The 19,447-nt window shown below is 36.4% G+C and overlaps 2 pseudogenes; both read right to left on the bottom strand.

Annotated features, from left to right (window-relative positions):
• Nucleotides 1-16,915: 16,915 nt before the first annotated feature.
• On the bottom strand, nucleotides 16,916-17,544 carry LOC149534681 (glycine dehydrogenase (decarboxylating), mitochondrial pseudogene; annotated as a pseudogene).
• Nucleotides 17,545-17,563: 19 nt separating this feature from the next.
• Nucleotides 17,564-19,447, bottom strand: part of LOC149534680 (glycine dehydrogenase (decarboxylating), mitochondrial pseudogene) — a 58,695-nt pseudogene continuing 56,811 nt past the window's right edge.

Raw genomic sequence — 19,447 nt, 5'->3', positions numbered from 1 at the left:
TTGGTCTACATCTTTATCACCAATGATTTGTGCAACAGGATGATGTCTCTTGACATACTTAGACAAACTTGGTTCAAATATGGTTTCTACATTTGGTCTCTCAACTTCTAAATCACTATGTACCTCTTTGTTAGGTAGTTCAACATCTCTTTCATGTACACTAATTTCAGAATCAGAATGTTCCTCAACTTTATTCTGTAACTCAACACCTGAATGTAGCTTAGTTCTTGAATGCAACTCGGTATTCATAGAATGTGATTTGGTAGTCACTAAAACTTCTTGTTGGTTTGGAACATGATTTACAACATCTTCTTCAATAGGCATTCCCTCGTTAAAGTATACAAATTATTTGTAGTCTTCTAGTTCCTTCATAGGTTCAACCTTATATACTTTTGTATATTCATCAAATTTCACATTTTTCAATTTCCACAACTTTGTTACTGTTAGTATTTAAACACTTATAACTAGCTTACCATTCCTAAAATATTTGAGAATATAACACTTGCTTCCAAATACCTTAAAGTATTTTGCATTTGGTGAGTATCCATACCATAATTTAAAAGGTGTTGAATGAGTACCTTTCTTGACTTGTACATAGTTCAAGGTATAGATAGCTATACTTACAACTTCTCTCTAGTATTTTAAAGCAACATTTTTCTCCATCATGAGTGTCCTAGCATAGTTCATTATAGATCTATTCCTCCTTTTAGCAATTCCATTTTGTGGAGGAGTTCTAGGAGAAGATGTCTACCTTTTGATTCCTCTATCATTACAAAACATTTTAGACTCATTTGATGTAAATTCTCCTCCTCTATTAGATCTCAAACATTTCATACTTTTACCTATTTCTTTCTCAACTCTTGCTAAGTACCACTTAAACATTTGGAAAGCATCATATTTTTGTTTCAAAAACATAACTGTCATCATTCTAGAATAATCATCAAGCAGCATAATGTAATTATTTCTTTTTTATCTTTTCACTTCAATTGGTCCACACAAGTTAGTATGAACAATCTCTAATATCCCTTTAGATTTATGAGTCTTACTCTTAAAACTTGACTTTATCATTTTGCCTAACTGACATTGTTTGCAAATTATATCATTGAGCTTTTTCAACTTAGGAAAATCTCTAACTCTTCTCGTGTTACTGATACTAATCAAGTTATCAAAATTAACATGACATAACATCTTGTACCATAGCCACACATCATAAAATTGTTCAACTAAACAAGTAGCATCCTCTATATCATGATAGAATAGATTACCTCTAGTTTGATCACCTTTTCCAATTAGTTTTCCATCAGTATCATATATCTTAGCAATTTTATTCTCAAACTCAACCTTACAACCCAAATTATTTAGTTGTGACATACTCAACAAATTATAGTTAAGTCCTTCGACATAGTAATCATTGTCACATAAAATCTTTTATGTGAGCTTGATAGAACATTTTCCTTTTATTTGACATGGTGCATCATTACCAAACCTAATGTAGGAGCATCTTGGATTTACTTGGTGACTACTTTGGAGTTCATGGGGGGAGGCTCAGTAGTTTCTTTGGAGGGTGTTTGGACTGGTACTCAGTCAAAGAAGGATTGGAGCTTGGCATGGTCTAGAGAGCTCCACATGGTCTAGGGAGAGCGACATGGTCTATGGAGCTCGGCATGGTCTAGGGAGCTCAGCATGGTCTATGTAGCTTGGTATGGTCTTGGGATCTTGGCATTTTCCTTGGTTTCTTAGCATGGTCTATGCAACTAGGCATGGTCTTGGGAGCTTGGCATGGTCTTTGGTTGCTCGGCATGGTCTAAGAATTTGGTATCTATTTTAGGCTATATAACTAATTTTCCACAATGATTTAAAGGATGAGACTTTCAAATATTAAAAAGGGCCTAGACTTATACCTATGGTTCAAAGCTTGAGTTCTAATTCATTTGGAGCTTAGAGATATCACAATTTTTCTAAGACATCAATTTTGGGAATTTAATTGTTGTAGGAGGCTAACTTTGGCATTTAATTTATGTATTTGCATTTAATTTGTGTTTTGGGCTGACTTGTGGCTTAGATTGGTATAAGTAGGGTTTGTGGGGAAGTCTTTAGTCATTTTTCATTCACTCAAAAGAGGAGTGAGTGTGGGAAGTTGTTGAAGAGCGAGTTTTCCTAAGTTTGTGAATAGAGCACTGAATGTGAGGCAGTTTACAGTAGGATTGTGATAGAGTTGTGAATGTGTGGATAGAGTGCCAAATGTGAGGCAATTTACACTTGGATGAATTTGGAGCAAAGCTAGTAGCTATGGCTTGGAAAATAAGGAGATAGCTTGGTGGGCTTGCGAGCACAAGTTGAGATCTTCCTTGTGGGTTTCTACTAGAGTGTGGATCTGGACTAGCTAGGGTTTTGGATTAGATCTTGAGGGATCTTTCAGAACTATTACTTGCTTTGTATTTGGCCATAACTAGGAAGGCCTTACAGCCTGGCACATTGCATGTAATTAGTTATATTTTATGAACATATTATTATGATTTGGTATTAGATTTTTCATTATTTTGCCTTATTCTTGTGTTTCTATTGTGTGGTTGTATTGCACTACGTCAGGTGGTATCAGAGTGAAGGTTATTCCTAAGTGTGTAGATAGATTTCTGAAGTTGAGATAGTTTACACTAGGACCTTGGGAGGACATGCAAATTGATCGATGGATATGAAGATGGAAGTTTGATCTTGTTGAGGCATGATCATAGAGAGTTTGTGGATTACAGATCTATGGTCCTAGACTTGTGATGTGGTTCCTAATTGTTCATGCAAGGTGGTAGGTTGTGATCTAACTTTCAAACAATTCAAGGTTTTCACAAGGAGTGTGGGAAGGATTTGTTGCAAAGGGTTTTTGAAGACCTTGGGAGATGGCTTTGAGAGGATTCGACCCTGAGATGCTTGCAAATCTCCGTGATGTGGTGGAGAGGAAGTTTTCTGAGATGACTACTTGATTTGAAACTAGCTTGGCTGATCATGTTAAGGATGAGGTAAGGAAGGAATTCTATAGCTTTTTGTAGAGCTAGAGTCTACTGATCTGAAAGAGAGTCATTTGGCCAGTTAAGAGACTTGTTTGTGAGAGAAGATGGCATAACAAGGTCAAGGTGGAAGAGTTTGGTTTTGTTGATCAGTTTGTAGAGTCTGATATAGGACCTATAGAATAGCTGGAAGTTGTTGCTAAAGATATTTCTAACCTTGTTGATGTTGGGATAGAGGTTGGTTTTCATGATTAGTTGGTTGAGTTTGACATGGAAATTGCAGAGTGCATGGTTGTGGATGAGCTGGTTGCTATTGGTGGTGAGTTGTGTGTTGCAGAGCATCTTGTTGTGAGCAATGAGATGGTTGGTGTTGAGAGTTTGGTCATGTGTTGATGGAGATCTTCATATTGTCACTGATGTGGAGTTGGTTGCTGTTGGTATGGATTCACTAGTTGTTGATATGGATGGGGGTTTATTGATGAAGCATTAAGTTCAATTTGTTCCTAGGAGTGAGCATGATGATTGGTTGGATGAGATTCTAGTGTTTGACAAAATGATGTGGATGTGGAGGATGTGCAGATTGGTTTTCTTATCCCTATTGGAGTGGAAGCCTTTGGTGAAGATGAATTTGTTTGTTGCTCTTTCTTTGGGCATCAAAGTGTGGGACACACTTTTTTATTTACCTATGGAGTCTGATGCAGGAGCATCTTGGATTTACTTGGTGACTACTTGGAGTTCATGGGAGGAGGCTCAGTAGTTGCTTTGGAGGGTGTTTGGACTAGTACTCAGTCAAAGAAGGATTGGAGCTCGACATGGTCTAGGGAGCTCGGCATGGTCTATGGAGCTTGGCATGGTCTAAGGAGCTCGGCATGGTCTATGGAGGTCGACATAGTCTAGGGAGCTTGGCATGGTCTATGTAGCTTAGCATGGTCTTGGGAGCTCAGCATGGTCCTTGGTTGCTTGGCATGGTTATGCAGCTCGACATGGTCTTGGGAGCTCAGCATGGTCTTTGGTTGCTTGACATGGTTTGAGAATTTGGTGTCTATTTTAGGCCATATAACTAATTTTTCATAATTAGTTAAAGGATGAAACTTTTAGAGATTGAAGAGGGTCTAGACTTCTACCAATGGTTTGAAGCTTGCATTCTAATTCATTCAGATCTTGGAGATATCACAATTTTACTAAGACATCAATTTTGGGAATTTAATTGTTGTAGGAGGCCAACTTTGGCATTTAATTTATGTATTTGCATTTAATTTGTGTTTTGGGCCAACTTATGGCTTAGATTGCTATAAGTAGGGGTTGTGGGGAAGTGTTTAGTCATTTTTTATTCACTCAAAAGAGGAGTGGGTGTGGGAAGTTGTTGAAGAGCGAGTTTTCTTGAGTTTTTGAATATAGAGTGCCAAATGTGAGGTAGTTTACAGTAGGATTGTGATGGATTTTTGAATGTGTGGATAGAGTGCCGAATGTGAGGTAGTTTACACTTGGATGAAGTTGGAGTAGAGCTAGTAGTTGTGGCTTGGAAAATAAGGAGATAGCTTGGTGGGCTTGCGAGCACAAGTTGAGATCTTCCTTGTGGGTTTCTACCAAAGTGTGGATTTGGACTAGCTAGGGTTTGGGATTGGATCTTGAGGGATCTTGCAAAACTATTACTTTCTTTTTATTTTTTCGTAACCGGGAAGGCCTTACAGCTTGGCACATTGCATGTAATCAGTTATATTTTATGAATATATTATTGTGATTTGGTATCAAATTTTACATTATTTCTCTTTGTTCTTGTGTTTTTGCTCTATGGATGTATTGCACTATGTCAAAACCTTACACTATTTCCATCATAATAATTCAAGATAATGAACTTACTTTTATCTCCAATCATATGATGTGAAAACCCACTATCAATGATCCATCTATCATTTTTGTTCACACAAGAAACTAGTGGAGTTTCCCCATCTTCATTAGATTCATCCTTCATTGCATAAACCACTTCATCGTCATGATCTTTAGATCCATCTTTTATTTCCTCTTCAACAATGTAGCAAGACTTCTTACTTTTGTCTTTGTATTCTTTTCTGTCTTCATCTCTTCTACTTTTGTACTTGTCACCACCTCTATAATTTTTCTTCTCTAGACATCTTGTAGCATTATGACCAACCTCATTACAATTGAAACACATGATAGGTAACTTACTTTTAAACTTGCCTTTATGTCTGTGAAATCTCCTTGCCAATAGTGCTTCAAGTTGATCTACATCTTCCTCATCTGTATCACTATCACTAGACACATATTTTAACTTTTTCTTCTTCTTTTCATTGGGTTCCTTCAATGAAAACTTAGCTTTGAAAGTAGATTCAATATATTTAGGTTTGTAATTATCAAAATTAGATAGCTCAAAAGTAGTGAGCCTACCTACTAGACCTTTAAGAGTTAGATCATTCCCTAGTATACATCTTCATTCTTGTATTGTAGAAACTCTAATAGCATAGATAGGTAACAATGTTCTCAAAACTTTTCTTAGTACAATATCATCATCTATTTTACCAATAGCTCCTATTATTGCATTAACAAAATCTTTTATCCTAGAACAATATTGAAAAACATTCTCACTTTCTTGCATTCTCATATCATCAAATTTACTTCTAAGACTTTTAGCTTTGGCTCTTAGCAAATTTTTGTCACCTTCATAGATAGTGTGTAGAGCATCCCAAATTTTCTTTACACTATCACAACCCTTGATATCATCAAACTTGACATAGCTTAGGGAAGAGACAATCTCCAACATTGCCTAGTTGTTTTCTTTCCTCTTTTTCAGATCTTCAGTAGTTAGGGCTTTAGCAAAATCAATATGCTCAACAAAAATGGTAGATAGTGCATGATCTCCAAGAACTCCTAGGTATAGCTTCATCATACTTTTTCATGTAGGAAAGTTATTTCTATTAAACTTGGGTACTTCTCTTTTTGACATCTTGATCTTTGTGCTTCTAGTACCTTCAAACTAGTCCTCTTAAGCAGACGGCTCTGATACCAATTGTTTGAATTCTTTAGAATAACTTGATGGGGTGAATTAGTTATCCAAGGTCTAGATGTACAATTGAAACTTTTCACAACTTAGTGAACCCATATCCATAAAATATTTTCATCATGCATGCATCCATTAGATTATGCAATCACTTAAACTTGTAGTTTACTATCAAATATTTTTTGCAAAAATTTAAACATGAAACATAAGAGATTCAATAACACATTTGACACAATGATTTAATGTGGAAACCCAATTTGGGGAAAACCACTAGTAACATGCTACTCATTCTCACTCTTCTGAAGTGATGCCCTGTGAAAGGCCAACCCTATTGAAGGTTACAATACACACTATTAAATGTGACCCAATTAAAAGATTTCAATCACCCTATTAGTAGTGAGCCTTGTTAGAGGACTTTAGATCATTCACTTGGAATGTCACTCGGTTAAAGGATTTACAAATGATTGTTAGTTCAACCTTAATCCAAAGGATTTACCCTAGATTGATACAATGATTAGAGAGTAATAGTAAGGCTTGATCTGATAACAATTTACAACTTCATTTGTAGATTATAGATCTCTATTTTATTCCTCCATTCTACTTGGCTTTCATGCTCTTCAACTTTGATAGCTTATTCACCCTTCAAGAATCCATACCCTTAAGCCTTCTTTCTTTGTTTGCCAATGCAATATCTTCTCTTAAGTTACTGAATGAAGCATATACCCTACACTCCTTGTCTTCCTTAGGTTCTCGCATATCAACTTTTGCTTCTAACCAACAACCTTTATAAATTAAGAATTAACATATTTTTTTGTTTATCCTCCATCATCCATTTTAGGTTTAGGTTGGATTAGGCAAGATTCAATGAATCTACCGCTCATTTCATTTCATTCTCTTCTAGAAACTTCTCCTACAATCCTCTTTGGATTCACCTCAAAATAGTTCATCTTAAATTTTGTGCTACCAACTCATCAATCTTATCTTCCACATGGTTCACACAATCCAAGAAATCAAACTTTTTGGATTAGATTCATCAAATTCTTGATCTTTCTCATAATTTTGACACTCGACATTAATTGACTTCTGATGCTTGGCAAATATTCTATTGCTTAGCATCCACTGTCAAAATACTCAGCAAGAAGTAAAGTTTACTGGTCCTTGACATCAACTAAACTATATTCAGCTTACACTAAAATTGACTTTTCTTGGCTCGAAATAATTTTCTACTTAGGTTGCACTAAATTTTTTCCGCACCTACTATCCACTCAATCAAGCTTGGCAGACAAACTTCATTTAACTTGTTCTTCTAAACATACTCAGTATAACCAACCTTTGCAACCTTAAGTAGATTATCAATGCACTATAATATCATTGTCTTAATTGATCCTTGTACTCTTTTTCATATCATAACTCATCCTTTCCTCTAGGTGCTATTGTTACCTCATTTGATCAAATCCTCTTCATCAATCAAACAAATAATAGTACTTAAATCATATAAGAAATTTTCTTACTAGCAAGTAGCAGGTTTGACATTAGTGACAAAACAATGATTGAAGCATAATTATCATAACTTGTATCAATCTGTTTTCAATAGATTTTTGAATAGAAATATTTTTTAAAAAAATAATAATGAAATATTTGCTAATATTTTATATCTTTTTTGGAGGGAGGTTTCTTAAAGATTACCCTGGGATTCTAAACTTTTCATAACTTATTTAAATTAGTATGTGTTAAACATGGCATTATTAAATTTTGTGTAATATAAAAAACCATGTGTTTTTGACCCGATATTTTGGGTGTTGGTGTAAATAAGTATTTACTTATTACACTTACTTAAGTTTACTTAGGTTAATGCATTAGTTAATTATTTTGCATTATTTTATTATTTTTATTTGTGAGACACTTTGGAGTTTGCACACCTTTTGAGTTGTCATGTTGACAACACAGGAGTACGCAACTCTATTTAAGCACATGGTGTCTACAACACTATTTTGCATGTCACACCCTTGTAGGCTTATCCTCTCATCACCGCACTTACTTCCATGCTTAATGGAGGATAACCCATATCTAGTGGACATGTGCTTGGTTGTATGACACATCATGATGCTAACTTCTATGCATTCTAGAAGCTCTCCTGAGGCCTTTATATTCAAGCACTCCTAATGTACTCTAAAATGAACTAGTTATTGAATACATTGTTATTTTGATCATATTCTGTCTACTTTGGTCTACTGTGTGCTTGTGTTTGAGTTCTTAGTTCTAGGAAAGCCATCAAAGTACTTAGAGTGGACAATGAGAACAAATATGTTGACAAAAGACTTAATAAATTTTGCAAAATTGAGGGAATTGATCTTTAGAACTCACTAGCATTCAGTCTGTACAAGACAGATGTTGCAACTATTAGGATTAGGACTCTCAAGACCATGGCAAGTTGCATGATAAAGGCCAAGTCTCTTGATCCTACACTTGAATTTGAAGCCATTAGTAGTGCTACTCACATACTTAATAGATCTCCTCATCCAGCCTTAGATGGCAAGACTCCTTTTGAGGCATGGTGCGGCAGAAAACTAGTTGTGAGTCACCTCAGAGTCTTCGGTTGTCTAGCATGGGAAAACCTATCTTCTAGGAGTTGCAATGCACTAGCATCTAGGCCTTGTACCTTTATTGCCTATGAAGACAATGTGAAGGCTTACAGACTTATGGATCCAAAGACTCATGAGATTTTTGTGGAGAAGGATGTTCATTTTGAGGAAAGTTCATCGAGCTTATCCTCTACTCCTCTTCGCACATCATACATAGTGTAAAATGATAGTGACACTAGCGATAGTGCTTCAACAGGTTTAGACACGTGGGGTTCTATCGACAGTTTTAGTGAGAGGTCACATCAGTCCATTCCACATGCTTATAGTGCCACACTAAAAGTTCCATCACATCATGGTACATCTCGTCTTCCAGCTCCAGCTTCACTTGACTTGGGAGACAGACTTGAGGACTTATATCTTCTCATTGATGATGATTCTTCTATAGTTGTTGTGAGGGCTCACTCTGACCCTCATGTCCATTCTCTACATGATCAATCTAAATAGGTTGGTGTGATTGTGGATCCTTATGAATAGCAATGAGTGGAGGTCTCTTTGTCAGTTGAGGAGACAGATGGTTCAGCAGACATCCTTGCCAGATCTGCATTCATTCTTTTCAGCATATTTGGAAGGGGTGAACTTCAGCATCAGTACAGGAATACTTGAGCAGGTTTTAGGGCCACCATACATCTTTAGGACTGTACCTTTAGAATTGTTTCTTCCTAAGGGGAGGAACACTATTCTGCATTCTTGGACCAGCTTCTTCATCAGAGTGGCTTTCACTTGTTGGCATTCTTCTTTTTTTTTGGGGGGGGGAGCCTATTTTGTCTCTCTTCCTTCTCTTATTCTCTTTTGTATATATTGGATGTATGTCATAATGGGGGGGTCCTGATTACTCCATCCATCCATGCATCCTTACTTATTTCTCTTTTTGGGGGAGGGTTTTTCCCATGAGGTTTTCCCTACTTCCCCACTTTATGGGAGATTGCATTATGTACTTGGGTACCTAATATGGCCTAGTAGTCGGGACCCATTATGCATCTTCATCCTAGTTCGTAAGCTTAAGGGCATTCCCCTAGTTGCACTTAAGGGGGGGTGTTGGTGTAAATAAGTATTTACTTATTACACTTACTTAAGTTTACTTAGGTTAATGCATTAGTTAATTATTTTGCATTATTTTATTATTTTTATTTGTGAGACACTTAGGAGTTTGCACACCTTTTGAGTTGTCATGTTGACAACACAGGAGTATGCAACTCTATTTAAGCACATGGTGTCTACAACATTATTTTGCATGTCACACCCTTGTAGGCTTATCCTCTCATCACTGCACTTGCTTCTGTGCTTAATGGAGGATAACGCATATCTGGTGGACATGTGCTTGGTTGTATGACACATCATGATGCTAACTTCTATGCATTCTAGAAGCTCTCCTGAGGCCTTTATATTCAGGCACTCCTAGTGTACTCTGAAATGAACCAGTTATTGAATACATTGTTATTCTAATCATCCTCTATCTACTTTGGTCTACTATGTGCTTGTGTTTGAGTTCTTAGTTCCTAGGTGAATTTTTCCCTTAGGAAAATTCTTACATTGGGCATGACACTTTTCATACTTAGTTAACATTACATCTATCTCAATCAACACTAGACCCAGTTAACACTATAGTTACTCAGTTGACGCTACACTTGCTTCATTGCTTTATCGAGTGCTTAGTGACAATTGTAGTAGCTCAATTAATATTTTAGTTCTTTATTCACTAACCAAACCATCTTACTTATACATGATCTCAACACTTAATCAAATTATGTAAAATAGTCAAACCAACATTACACTATTAGAGTCTAACTTATTCAATCACCCACTTAATACTATAATTATCAATTTTTACATATCATACTTTCTTCAAATCTTCTTCATCAATCAAATCCTTTTCATCAATCAAATGATATGAAAATCTACTGAATTATCATAATATATAACCATATAAGGCTTGAAATCAATGACAACATAACAATTGATATGACTCTTTCACATGCATTAACAACATTATCAGTTGGGGCTGACAATCTCCCCCTTTATCATTGATGACAACACATAAATATAAAATATATTTATATTACATTATGAAATATCAAATTTCAACACATCTTCAGTTCTTTGACTTCATTCAGGTTCTTTTCAATAGGTTCAACATCAGGTTCTTCAGCTCATTCCACTTTGACACTTCCACCCCTTTTGGCATACTCTATTGTTCAGAATCATCTTCAATATTTTTGGTTTAATATGCAATGAACTCCCCCTTTGACAATACAACACTTCATTGTATCATACATATTTTCTCCCATTCTAGTTCTCTTTCTTTTTTTGATGTTCTTTCATTCTAATTCTCTCCCCCTTCCACAAAAATGTCAAAGGTGACTATAAGTTTCAATGAGAAATCGATAAAAGCTTCTAGTAATACTTTGTACCTTGCTATGTACTAATTTCATTAGCTTCATAAATTCAAGAAACAATCCCTAAAGAGTGAACTCTTGCATCAACCCCACAAAGATATTCAAATAATCCATGAATTGATGCATCATGCATCTTCTCCTAGTAAATATTGGATATGAGAAGGAACCCTAATTTAACTGTTAGATACTCAAGAGCATCCTTAGGTAATGGCTTTGTGAATATGTAGATGCAATTTTCTCCTTAGACTTCACATACTCCATTATTATTTGTTTCTTTTGAATTTACTCCCTTAATTAATGATACATGGTAGATATGTTCTTAGTTTTTTTATGTATCATAGGATTATTTGATATGTTAATAGCACTTGTGTTCACTAGTACATTTGAGACCATTTTTTAACCATTATTGGTTGAAAATTTGATCCAATTTTTGACCAAACTTCGACCAACTTCGACCAACCCATTGGTCGGAATTTTTTTGGTCAAAATTTTGACCAACCTTCTGGTTGGTCAAAATTTTGACCAATACATTGGTCGAAAAACCTCCATAGCCATGGTGCAAGTTCTGCCAGGAATTGGTCAAAATTTTGACCAATAAAGGTAGAAATTTTGACCAATGAAGGTCAAAAATTTTGACCAATGAAGGTAGAAATTTTGACCAATGAAGGTCAAAAATTTTGACCAATGAAGGTAGAAATTTCTACCAATAGGTAGGTGTAAATTTTTTTTCAGGCATTCTATAAAATAGTCACATGCCTTGCATATGATATGACATTTTGCATGCATCCTGCACTCTCTCATCCGGCTGATGATGGATTACGGAGAGTGATCTGAAACCATGATGCTAAAAAACACACACAATCAAATCCAAAACAAACTTGCATTACAAATGGATTGTGGAAATCTGATATTGTTAATTTTGCATGCATGTCTACTAGGACAAATATATGTTTAAGTTGTGATTGTCCTGGTAGACATACATGCAATTTTACCAATATCAGATTTCCACAATCCATTTGTAGTGCAAGTTCATTTTGGATTTGATTGTGTGTTTTTTAGCATCATGGTTTCAGATCACTCTACGTAATCCATCATTAGCCAGATGAGAGAGAGTGCAAGATGCATGCAAAATGTCATATCATACGCAAGGCATGTGAACTATTTTATAGAATGCCTGAAAAACATTGACAGTAACTAATATGAAAAATATATAATTAGTTATATGATATAGACAAATCATGTACCAGTGAGTTGGTCAAAATTTTGACTAGATAAATTTTGACCAATGGGTTGGTCAAATTTGGTCAAAATTTGGGTCAAAAATTTGATCAATGAAGGTCAAAAAATGAACCCAAATGCACTAGTGCAAGTATGCTCACCAAGTTGACTCTTTGAGTTTGGTCATCAAGTCACCCCACCAAAGTGCCTCATCAAGGTCAGTCTTTAGGTCTGCTCATCGAGCTTACTCACCAAGTCAGCTCGCCATGTCATGTCTCTAAGTAGCCTCGCTAAGTCGACTCGCCAACTTGCCCCACCAAGTTGCCACTTTAAGCCCACTCACCATGTTAGATCGCCAGGCCGACTCCCCAAGATAGCTCGCCAAGCTAACAATTGAAGTATGCTCACCAAGTCGACTCTCTAAGTTCGCTCACCAAGTCTGCCCCCTAGGCCAACTCTCCAGGTTAGCTCACCAAGTCACCCCCACCCAGTCACCTCAACGAGTTGACTCATTAAGTCAACTCACGAAGTCAACTCACCCAGTGGTTTTACCACCTTGCCCCAGCAAGTGGGCTCAATCAGTGTGCTTATGAAGTTGCTCCATAGAGTTTCTTCTCTAAGCTCGCTCACCATGTAAACTCACTTGGTTGGCACACCAAGTTGACACTTTAAGTTTTCTCATCAAGTCACCCAACCAAAGCGCCTCATCAAGGTCTAGTCTTTAAGTACACTTAGTAGGTTAGTTCACCAAGTGGCCTCGATAAGTTAGCTCACTAAATTGCACCACCAAGTCGCCACTTTAAGTCGACTCACCATATCAGCTTTCCAGGCCGACTCCCATAGTCAGCTCGCCAAGCTGACAATTCAAGTACGCTCACCAAGTCAACTCTTTAAGTTTGCTCACCAAGTCTACCCCCTAGGTCAACTCTCCAGGTTAGCCCACCAAGTCAACCCCACTGAGTCACCTCAATGAGTTGACTCTTTAAGTCAGCTCACCAAGTCTACTGTTCAAGTATGCACGCCAGGTCGGCTCGCCAAGCCCACCAAGTCATGTCACCAAGTTGATTGTTCGAGTACACTCACAAAGTTGACTCTTTAAGGTCGACTCACCAAGCTAGCCCACCAATTCATGTCACCAAGTCACCTCACCAAGTCGGCTTGCCCACATGTCCCACCAAGTCCCCAAGTCTGCTCGCCAAGCTGACAATTCAAGTGCACTCACCAAGTCGACTCTTTAATTTTTCTCACCAAGCCCATCCCCTAGGTCAACTCTCTAGGTCAGCTCACCAAGTCACTCTCACCCAGTCACCTCAATGAGTTGACTCTTTCAGTCAGCTCACCAAGTCTACTGTTCAAGTATGCATGCCAAGTCGGCTCGCCAAGCCAGCCCACCAAGTCATGTCACTAAGTCAATTGTTTGAGTACGCTCACAAAGTTGACTCTTTAAGTTCACTCATCAAGTCACCCCACCAAAGCACCTCATCAAGGTCAGTCTTTAAGTCCTCTCACCAAGTCAACTCACCAAGTCGCCGCACCAAGTTGACTCACCTCTCACCTCACCAAGTGGACTCACTAAGTCGGCTCACCAACTTGCCCACCAAGTCGACTATTCAAGTATGCTTGCTAAGTTGACTCTTTAAGTTTGGTCATCAAGTCACCCCACCAAAGTGCCTCATCAAGGTCAGTCTTTAGGTCCACTCATCGAGCTTGCTCACCAAGTCAGCTCGCCATGTCGCATCTCTAAGTGGCCTTGCTAAGTCGGCTCGCCAACTTGCCCCACAAAGTTGCCACTTTAAGCTCACTTACCATGTTAGATCACCAGGCCAGATCCCCAAGTCAGCTCGCCAAGCTGACAATTGAAGTACGCTCACCAAGTCTATTTTTGATTTGTTTTCTATAGCTTAAAATAGGAATACATCTACTAAACAAAATACAAATCACTCAACAAATTTGAATTTGGTAGAAGAGTGATCAACAACACAGTGAATCGAGTCTATAGGTTTGTGGCATTGACGACACTTGCTGGTTTGAGAAGAGATTCAAAAGGAGGCTTGGTTGAGGATGCATTTCAACAGCAAGCAAGAGCGAAGACATGATGCATGCATCACTCTGATGAAAAGACTGGCAATGAATAACATGCAAACATATGCTTATTTTATAAACTTCAATGAAATCTATTTTCTCCTGATCAGATCAAAAGACTGCAAGACATCACTCAAGGCATTCACATCATGATCTTAGCCAAATTATAGGAAGTCATTGTAATCAAATTACTTTCTTTCAATATAATGGGAGGAATCTCCTTTCACAGCAATTCACCAAAAACAAAAAACTCAAAACATGTAGAAAACAAAAAGTAGAGAATGCCATTTAAAGAACTTTTTTAGTGTGCTGAAGAAAGCTGGTAGGCAATACGGTACAGAACTAGATTAAACATATACCCACCATTTTAATCTGAAACAAGACATCCACTGAATTTTTATCCTATTTTAAAACAAAATCAAGATTCATGAAACTACCAATTTAAAAGGTTTATAGTGCATTCTATCCATTAAGCAAAGTGCAACTTGAGATAAAATTGTTTGAAAAGTAACCTTCCAAAACACGTGTAAAATGAAACATACACTTTCTGCCAAGTTTGGATTAGGGATGTTCTACTTCTAGATGAAGAGTTTTTGCAAGTCTAAAATAAAACTACAACTCCAAAATCAATGACAATTTTTCTATTTATAGTGTTACTGCTGCCACAAACATAGGAAAGATACATAAGAATATGCCCACTATTAAGAAACATCAGATAGTAAGACACGAGATCTTGAAGGGAAAAGAAGAGGAGGTTCGTAGAATTAAAATTACAATTAACTAAAAAAAATCATTTTGGCATATATGTGAAAAAGGAAAACTCGCACAATCTAAGCCAAGGATAAATTCCATTTTAATTTCAGGCTGGGCATAAAATGCATTCACCAAGCACAAATGATTAAATAATATCTGGAGCAAGTCTTGATCTATTTCTCTAAATTTAATAAAATTTGATAAAATTTGAACCCATCATCCAAAGAAGAGTCTTGCTTATCAACATGATGTACTTGGAGATTACCATTATCTCTACTTGTCTGATAAAAATATCTGGCAAGCTTCAGACCCAATAAGAAATAATCATCCCAGGCCTCAGCAATTCTACCAAAAAGATCTCTGTGCGCACACAACAAAGCTGACAAGATAGAAAAGTTCTTTCCAAACACTTTATGGCATAATGTAACAAGGGAAGGAAAGTTTTCCACTATTTCCTTTGGCATTGCAAATACTATGGAGGATGCAAATGCAGTTGTTGCACCAGATTTCCTCTCACAATCTATATTCTCTACAAGTGACAGCACTTGGGAAAGAGATCATTGAACAGTAGGATTGCCTTTTCCCAAAAAGTGAGTATCTATTGATTCCAAACTGGATCTCACTTGCTCTTTGGATAATATGCCTTGGGAAAAATGAAGCAAACTTCTCAATGGACTCCATTCACAAAGAAAATCTTCTGAACCATGATTGGATTGATATACTTGATTGATTTTTGGAAGCAAAGTAGTCACAATTGTGAAAGATAATGACCTTGAATTAGCTTGTGAGAGGAAATATCCACTTGTCAACATAAGGATCTGACTTCAAACTCAGAATGAACTATATGAGGAAGAACAGATACACACCTGAGCCTGCAAAAGAAAGTTCGTCACACTGGCCACATAGAATGAAATCATTGTCCGGTGAGCAAGCTTCTAACTTTTGGAACTTGACTCGACAACTCGAAGGCACTTTTGCAAGACACAGATCACAAGAGGGCTAAAATGTGGAGGTGAAAGATCTGCATAATTTTTAATGAGTAAGTTATTAATCAAAAATAAAAGAGTAAATGAACAGACAAGAAACTTTATTATACAGGCCCAACTAATAATTTTCACTTTTCAGAATGAAATTGTGGTTGGTGTCAGACATCTGTTTTCCATAATTCATTGTGCATTAGCAACTACTCATCAAAGGCTAAGAAAACCATGTAGTTTTTGGAACTAGGTTGTTATTTTCTTCAAGTCAAAGGGATGAAATCATTTGAAAGAAAAAAAAAAAATTTAATAAAAATATAATTAGTGCTATAGTTAAACCCAAGACAGACAAGTCATTCTATGATTCTAGATATTTTCCAATAAAAGAAACGGATAGACATGAAATGGACTGTCCACTCTAATTTGTGGAAGCTCCCCTGATAGTGCATTTGAAATATCTGTAGGTAACTCCAAAATTAAGTTGTGGGATCATATCAATGGTTATTAGTCAAAATTTTCTCTTGAATAGGGTTGTGAGGATATTTTGTCAACATTTGGTTCCTAATTTACTCAAGAATTGGGGTATGATAATATTGTCTTACAAATTGTTCATTTTACAATGGAGTTGTATCTTCTATTTTATTCCTGACTAATAGAAGTTTATCTGACCGTGAGATGATCAAATCCACTTGATAAATGTTAATCTCTCTTTAAGTTTTCCACTATTTTCTATATTAGGAATAAGTCAATTCTTGAACTATCTACAACTATTGATTGCCTTGTGTTTCTTTTTATTCTTGTTAGAGCCTTCATTCAACTCTATCTACCCTGCTTGTCATTCCAAAACATAAGGATTTATAATTTTTTCTCTATAAACATTATCTGCCATCAAACTAGTATGTTTAATGTCCATTTTCCCATTCTCAATTTCCGTAATCTCCCTTTTTATTGATATTGGTAGAATCATGGTTGAGCCCCATGGTGCTATTGATATCATATCAAGTGGTTGTGGATTCCCTTCAGGAGTAGTAATTCCATTTATTGGTACCAGAGGTTGTGATGGTAAAAATGGTGCCAAATGCTTCTTTACTCCTATAGGCCCCATACCAGAATGTAGAATGTAGAATGTCTTCTAAAGATTGAGATGGCATACATCCACTCCAATTCAACTTGAGCTAGTTAGTCCAACCTGCACATTCATGTTTGCACCATCCATGTACACTTGACTATCATTGTCATGAATGATTTAACATATCTTATTTAATACCCTCCTTATACATACCATGCATTGAAGGATAGGTAATCATAAGTGCCACAAGGTTTCCTTATTTTCCTCTACATCCTTCATTTTCTTTAGCAACAGTTCAAACAACAACAATTTTCATTCCACACATTGTAGCACTTGCAGGATTCATTCCATGAGTTGAGACAATAATGATAGAAGTTTTGATGCCCATCTCCCCTTGCTTAACGATAAGAATATAACCTTTACAATATCAAGGAATGGAGCATCCTCAACATTAATAGTGCCTAATTTCTTTAATCCATTAATAAATGCTCCCGCCAAACCATGTACACATTCTACATTTTTTTTCAATCCTGCCAGACCATGATAGATTGCATACATAGAAGATATATTGTAATTAATGCCTATATCATGTAGATATTTCTAGTGGCATTATCTTGCCTGATGTGTTGCTCCCTTGTCTACATTTCCATCCTTAGCACAGGATTCCTATGGGAATCCACATTAACTCCAATAATCCTACCAGGCATCATTCTTTTTTACTCTTAAGATGTAACCAAGCAATATAAATGAGGGGCCCCCATAGTCCAGGGGGACACCAAATCTTTGAGAAGACCCAAAGATGATATCCACCCCAAATTCCTCAGGAGGCTTCAGTATTGTTAGTGTAGAAAAATCAGAGGCCATGACAACCTTCACACCATTAGCATGAACATTCTTAACAAAATAAGAGTAATCAATAACTTCCCTCTCTATCCTAGGGTGTTGAACAAGCACCCCAGAAACATCCTTGGAACTATAATCAAAGTACTTTAGATCAGATTTCATGACATTCAACCCCAACCAAGCTACCCTTATATGGCACACATCAAATGTCTAAGGATGAGAGTTACTAAAAATGATAGAAGTCTTCTTATTATCTTTGGTTATATCATTACATATCACAATAGCCTCAAAACTAGTAGTGGCCTCGTCCAAAAGAAAATCATTTGACACGGGAGCCCAGTAAGATCTAATATCATGTTCTAGTGATTCAAAAAAGATTCTAGTATATCATGGAAACCATGTTAGGAGGGGACAAGGGATGATGATGGGGCTGAAACCTACGATAAATTATACTCTATTAAAAGTATTAACTTATTACAAATAGGGATGCACTTGCATTTAGGCACAATGCCTAGAGCTCACTGCTCAATTAAAAAAATGTCTTACTGCCTTACATATATGGACAACAATGCATAGTTCACAAAGTGCTTGATATCATCCTCTTCATGCATGTTCAATTTCATTGAAGCTCATTGGATTCCACTCATTCCTATTTACAAGATCATCGATGTATGGCTTGCATCCACACACACACCACACACACTTCAGTCATAAAAGATTATATTCATTCATATAATTCATCAACCATGTAGAAGAAATCAAGGAAATGATTAGAAATATGAAAACATCAGGCAAATAAATAAATTACAACCTTTATCTAATGGCTTCAGTAGAGACTTGAAGCAGGTCATCTCCAAACCAATCTAAGTTCTCTTTATAGAATTCAATTGGGAGACTATCTACTGCTGGGGTCTTTTCATCATTCAGCTTTTGAATTGCATTTACTGTTTCTTATTCTGATATAGTTTAAATATTAATTATTTTGGCAATATCATCTGTAATCTTACTGTGAATTATATTTTTTCTTAGATCTCTTGCACTATGTCCTTGAAATGAGAAAAATATCTTATAGAACAGCAAAAGTTATTCTCTATCTCTTTAAGATCACTTAGCAATTTATTATCAGCTCATATATAGTCAACTTGTTCTTAGACATTCTTAACTTTCATACATCTGAAGAAGAGTTTTGAACTCTTATCGCCATTGTTAAGTCAATTATTGTTAACTTCCTATATATTTGTCCTCCCTACTCTTAGCCATGTTAAAGTTAGCTCCTACAATCCAAGGGATGTACTGAAGCCCATATATCCATTTTCACAACTCATTTCTCTCGTAATGTGCAATGGGAGCATAAATTGAGCACCACACAAACTTTTTATTGTATTCTTCAATAACAATCTAGACAACCCTATTGTATGGAGAGATTTAATGTCCAATTGCAAATGGTACCCATTT

This window comes from Cupressus sempervirens, chromosome 10, assembly GCF_028749045.1.
Source record: "Cupressus sempervirens isolate cs-2001-9-10 chromosome 10, ASM2874904v1, whole genome shotgun sequence".
Taxonomy (NCBI): Eukaryota; Viridiplantae; Streptophyta; class Pinopsida; order Cupressales; family Cupressaceae; genus Cupressus; species Cupressus sempervirens.
This window is presented reverse-complemented; position numbering and strand designations above follow the sequence as displayed.